Source organism: Eschscholzia californica, unplaced genomic scaffold, assembly GCF_041429995.1.
Source record: "Eschscholzia californica isolate CP2 unplaced genomic scaffold, dmEscCali1.0.p SCAF_1, whole genome shotgun sequence".
NCBI classification, from domain to species: domain Eukaryota; kingdom Viridiplantae; phylum Streptophyta; class Magnoliopsida; order Ranunculales; family Papaveraceae; genus Eschscholzia; species Eschscholzia californica.
The window spans coordinates 65,796,204-65,801,918 of NW_028238198.1; the positions used below are offsets into that span (position 1 = coordinate 65,796,204).

A 5,715-nucleotide genomic window follows, 5' to 3' on the forward strand; every position below is an offset into this window, starting at 1 on the left:
TCTTCCATTCGAAGCTAGTTAAGATGGAAACAGATCTTATGTAGTTGGATCACAAATGTAATATGTTCAATAATAGAGCATCGTAATCTGATAATGGAAAAAAAGAATCATCATTAGATTTTAACGATGGTGTTAATACAAAACTGTAAATTTTAAACCATATGAAGGATGAATGATTTTCGAGCAATCTAATGAAGATGAAAGAAAAGTTCTGAGATTAATGGAGGTTTAACAACTAGCTTCGAGTTTAAAAGAGAGGAAATAAAAATTAGATCTTATCAATGGTTTGAATAAATAGAGAAATAGTTTAAAACCTGAATTACAATGGAGGTTTTTACTACTACTGCTGTATGAAGATGAAACAATGAAGTCTTGAGCTGCTGCTGGTGAGTTTAATGGAGGTTTATTGAAGATTTAGTTTTTAAAAAAAAAGAGAGAGAGAGAGAGAGAAAGTTACCAGATTTCAATCACGGAATATATTGAAGATAGTGGTTACTTTCCATTGAAACGTGATTGGAGAGAGAAAGTTGAGATAAAAATGGAAAAAATATCTTTAACAGTTTAGAATGTAAATCACGTTTTGATATTAAAGAAGGTTAATATAGGTATTAAATCTTTAATATGTATTATATGGATTTGTGTTTTCTCTCTAGATGAGACCAAAAGGACTAGATATCCATTTAAATTATTATTTAGGTTTTGAAATCCTTTTTAGGATTATAGAGGACTATATCTCCTATTAGGACCCGTTTTTTGGGCTATAAACTCAAAATTTTTAGAATAACTACCTACATATTTCTCTCCCTATTTTTTTTCTCTCACGGATTACATCTTAGAAACTACCAACTTTACAGTAGAATATGAGACATCTAAATAACTAACCCACTCTCCTATATCTTCCCAATTTCTCTCATAACTATTTCACTTAAAATTGAAATTAAATCTTTCAATTTTTTTTATCGAATCTTTTCTGTTAGTGATATTTCTTCCATAAATACAGTTTTCACTTCTCCTCTTTAAAACACGGTTATCTCTCCTCTATTGATTTTATAATATGATTTACAAATTAAGGGAAATTAATGTAATTTATGTTGTAATTTAAATTTATTTTTCTCTTCCTCAAAGGAGTTAGCCAAGAGGGCTTCCCCGTCCTACGGACGGGGAGGAAACCTAGTATATAATTAAAAACCAACATTCATACATAACAGAAAACTAACATTCATAAGTAAATATAAGTAAATGAAACAACTCGTCAATTTTGATCTAGACTGTCGTATCTTTGATCAACTTGCTTTAGGAGGTCTGCATAGTGAAAATATGGCGGAACTGATGTACTCGACACGTTCTCATAATGTTCTCCGCTTGTGTTAACCTAAAATGATATAAATGTTATTAAGTTATATTATATTGTTGGTAACATTACGCTATAGAAGTAGGATAGAAACACATACACTTCCATGTGCCATGAACTGAGCATAATGACCGTGTGCTTGATAAAAAAAAGTCATTTTCTTGAGTTGATGGTGTATAATGAACATCGCCTTCTTGGGTGCACGGTATCTCAGATGGTCCCGCCCCACCCTGCGTCTGATAGAGTCCCGTGCCATGACCGTCCCGAGCTGGTGCTGTGGATCCCGAACAGCAGCTTCCTTGCGTCCGGCCAGGAGCAGCAGCTACCCGAGCTTGCTATTGCTGCTGTGTCCCGAGCTGGTGATGAAGGCTGCTCCTTGCGGTCCCGTGCTCTTTTGCAGCTTCTCTCGAGCAGCTCGAGCTACTGCCGTGCAGCCCGAGCTCCTGCCGGCCTAGCTTTGGCCGGCACTCCTCCTTCTCTTTCTTCTCTTTTTCTCTCTCTCAAGCTCTTGAACCTTGAACTTTAGTGATGAAGAAGCTTGAAAACCCTAGCCTCTTGCCTCCTCTTTTCTCCCTCCTCTTGGTTCCAAGGTAGAAGATGATGAATAGTCGCCTAAACTACTAAAACCCTAGGTCAAGGCTTTGACTTTGACTCAGACTTGGATCCATAAAGAGAGTGCCTCCAAGATTCTTCCTTATCTTGTTCTTCTTCTTTTCTTTTGTGGGCTTGGACTTGGCTTTGGGCTTTAATTAAAAACTAAGGGAGTGTCTTCATCTTGTCTCTACATTTAGAACCAAAGGGGGGTGCCTTCAAGAAAAGACCTTGGCTTCTATCTTTCACATCTTCCCCGTCCGAACTCGGAATTGACTTTCGTCTTCACCCTTGGACTCGCCATTGCCTCCACTTGTAATTTGATTTGCTTGAAAGCTTTTTCCCTCGTTTTCGGCACATGAAATGATAGTGACAATTCGTTCCCTTTATTCCGATTTTCATGTCTAACTCCAAAATAGGTACCTAACATGAAAAACACATAAAATATTATTGATAACACTCGAAAACGAACTAACTAGGCTTAGTTAGGCTCTCCAAATGTGACATTTTCGTGTCACATCAGGTGCCCTACTGAAACAGGTAAATTTTCGACTAAATCTTACTATGCAGAGATCAAGACTTTACCATCACTTAATGAAGAAGCTTCTGACTTCCTTTGGAAACGTTTTTCGTTGAAAAAATCAATGAATCCGAAGGTCCAAAATTTTATTTGGAAAATGGTTCATGGGGGCTTACCGACTCTCAGCAATATTGGTAAAAGAGTACACCACATTAATCAACTGTGCCTAATATGTAATCAAGGAGAAACGAAAACAATAACACATCTGTTTGGTAGTTGTCCCTTATTTGTAGATCTGACCATCAGAGCTGGAACCATAGATCTGCAACAGAGATTCGTAGATCCAATAAAAAAATTTGAAGTATTTGCTACTACAAAGAGATATAGGAAACAAAGACTGGTTTACCTTCACCTATTTGATGTGGGAATGGTGGAAAATCAGATGTGATAGACACTTCCAGCAAAAGCAACCAGATCTCGAAAGATGTTGGTGGAGTACTAAAGAATCTCTGAGGTATGTTACTAACTTAACCATTTCTTCTAATACTAACAATGTTTTACAGGAAGGTAGATGGTGTCCCCCTCCATTCGGATTAATCAAAATAAATTTTGATGGAGCATTCAGAGAAGAAAAGGCTTCATGTGCAGCCATAGCAAGATACTCAGGAGGTCGGATTTTGGGAACGAAAGTGAAAGAGATTTCCCCTATATCGGTTATTTACAGTGAGCTAATGGGGTTAGAATAGGCCCTAGATTTAGACGAAGATTTGGGGTTAGTGGGTTTTATAATAGAAGGTGATGCACAGGTGTTGATTCACTTAATTACAACCGTTGATTGCGACGTTCCTTGGAGATTATCAAATGAAATCGACGGACTACGATTAAGGGTGAACCAACTCCAACTTAAAGTGGTGTACTGCAACCGATTTACAACTAGGAAGCGCATGCTCTTGCTGATTCAGCTTCACCCCCTCAAATTTATTAAGATAATTTTTGTCCTTATGGTTAACCTTGTTATAAGTTTAGTCCGGGTTTGTAACGTTTTTTTTTTTTTTTTTTTTGAAACCACGAGAATCGATTTCCATTCATAAGTGATAAAATCACATTGTTTACATGGATAAAATCACATTGTTTACATGGATGAAAGTGTTATTTCTCTTTTCCAACTTCATGAGAGTTGCATACCTTTTAATGCAAGTACCTCGTGATAAGAAAGAAATTGGATTAGACTCTGACGAAGAAAGATAGAAAAAAGATGAAAGGATCCTAAAGATCACAAATGAAAAGACCCTAAAGGTCAACAAAACAACTGATAATACAAAAAAAGAAAATACTAATCAAACATCCCCGTCACATTCGCCGAAAAAACCGTTATTGTCGCCGGAAAACTGCCACAATTGCCGGAAAACTGCCGTCATAACCGGAAAAGCCACCGTCATCTCCGAGGGAAGTTGTATATACCGTCTGAGGAGGAAAATACTAAATCTTTGGAATCAGACTTCAAAATATCTCTTGAATTCCTTGATCCTGTTCTAAATCTAACCCCAAACACAATCTTCTAAAGTTCATCTTCATCTTCGTTCAACACTGATGCAAAAATCGATTCTCTTTTACTAGATCTAACCTATGATGGAGAGTTGTCGATTTGGAAATTATTTCTGTCGAATCATGAAGTTTAAAGTGAATATTAACTGAGAAAATGTATAGAAACGGAAGACCAAAGATAGATTTTGGAGTCGGTTTGAGGAATTGTAGGGATAAAATCAAAGTTTCAAACAAAAAACCGCCAATAACTGCTCCGGGAGAGGAATTAGGGGAGCTTGCGCCACCAACCCCTAAGTAGAGGAAGGTGCTGTTTGTTTTTTATTTTTTTCAGATCTGAAATCTGAATAGAGACACAATTCAGATTTCAGATGTTTGTTTTCTAATTTAAGAAAATTTGAAAATGTAGCTGAATTAGGTTGTGGTCTGAACGGGCTGAAAACGAGCCCATATAATTCAGACTTCAAAACAAGTCTGAAAAGGAGACCCAAATGCTGAAATAGACCAAATGACCTTTATACCCTCTGTTTTACAAAAAATTTCTCATCCAAATATGTAAGTCAGACAACCACCAACACCTGACTCAGACCACCACCAACACCTGGCTCAGACAACCACCACCACCACTTGAGTCAGATAACCACCACCATCTGAGTCAGACAACCACCACCACCTGAGTCAGATAACCACCACCTGAGTTAGACCACCACTACCACATGAGTCAGACCACCACCGCCAACACATAAGTCAGGCCACCACCACCACATAAGTCAGGCCACCACCACCACCACCACCACCACCGGTAACACAACACAAAAGCCACCACCGGAAACCTAAGTCAGACCACCACCGTCAACACAAAACCACAACCACCACCGTCAACCCAAAACCACAACCACCACCGTCAACCCAAAACCGCAACCACCACTGTCAAGTGTCAACACAACACCAAAGCACATCAATAACACATTTCACGTCCACCACCACACATCACGACCACCACCACCGCCATACATCACGGCCACCGCAGAGAGAAAGAAATAGAGGGGGAAGAGGGAGACCCTCACCGGATCTGGCAAGGGTTAGCTTTGCTCAAATGGATGAAAAGCTCAGATAATGGTTAATGGTTCTTTTCCCTGACCTTCCAACAAATGAAAGGTCTCATAATGAGCTGGGATTATAAAAAACACTATCATCATAGCCACCACCTAAGAAACCCTAACTTTATCAAAACCCCCAAAACATTTGAAAAAGGCTATGGTGAGGGAGATGATAACAACCCTAAAACATTTGAAAAAAATATAGACTTCCTGTTAGGGTTATTGTGAGGGAGATGGAGACTTCTCAATCTTTTTTGTTTTCAAATAAAGAGAGAATGTAACCCTAGATTTTTAGGGCTTTTATAGTTCTTCACTTTTATTTGGCCGGGAGACAAAAGTTGAACTTTTTGTAACGAGGGGCATAAGCGTAATCTTATCTTTTCAGACTTTATAATTCAGACTTAAAAACAAACATCTAAATTCACTCAATTCAGATTCAGACAATTCAGATTCAGCCAACTCAGATTCAGACAATTCAGATTCAGACATAAATAAAAAAACAAACAGCACCGAAGTCTTTTAGCCCACTAAAATTGGACGGGGATGTTATTAAGGCTTTATTTTTCGTCAAAAAAAAAAAAGAGGAAGGGAACCTAAAAAGATGTAAAAAT

The 5,715-nt window shown here is 38.0% G+C and overlaps 1 non-coding gene across 1 annotated transcript; it reads right to left on the reverse strand.

Annotated features, from left to right (window-relative positions):
* Nucleotides 1-5,103: 5,103 nt before the first annotated feature.
* On the reverse strand, nt 5,104-5,213 carry LOC147568359 (small nucleolar RNA snoR69Y). The gene has a single exon (XR_015231648.1). It is a non-coding gene; the product is annotated as a small nucleolar RNA snoR69Y (small nucleolar RNA).
* Between the last annotated feature and the right edge of the window lie 502 nt (nt 5,214-5,715).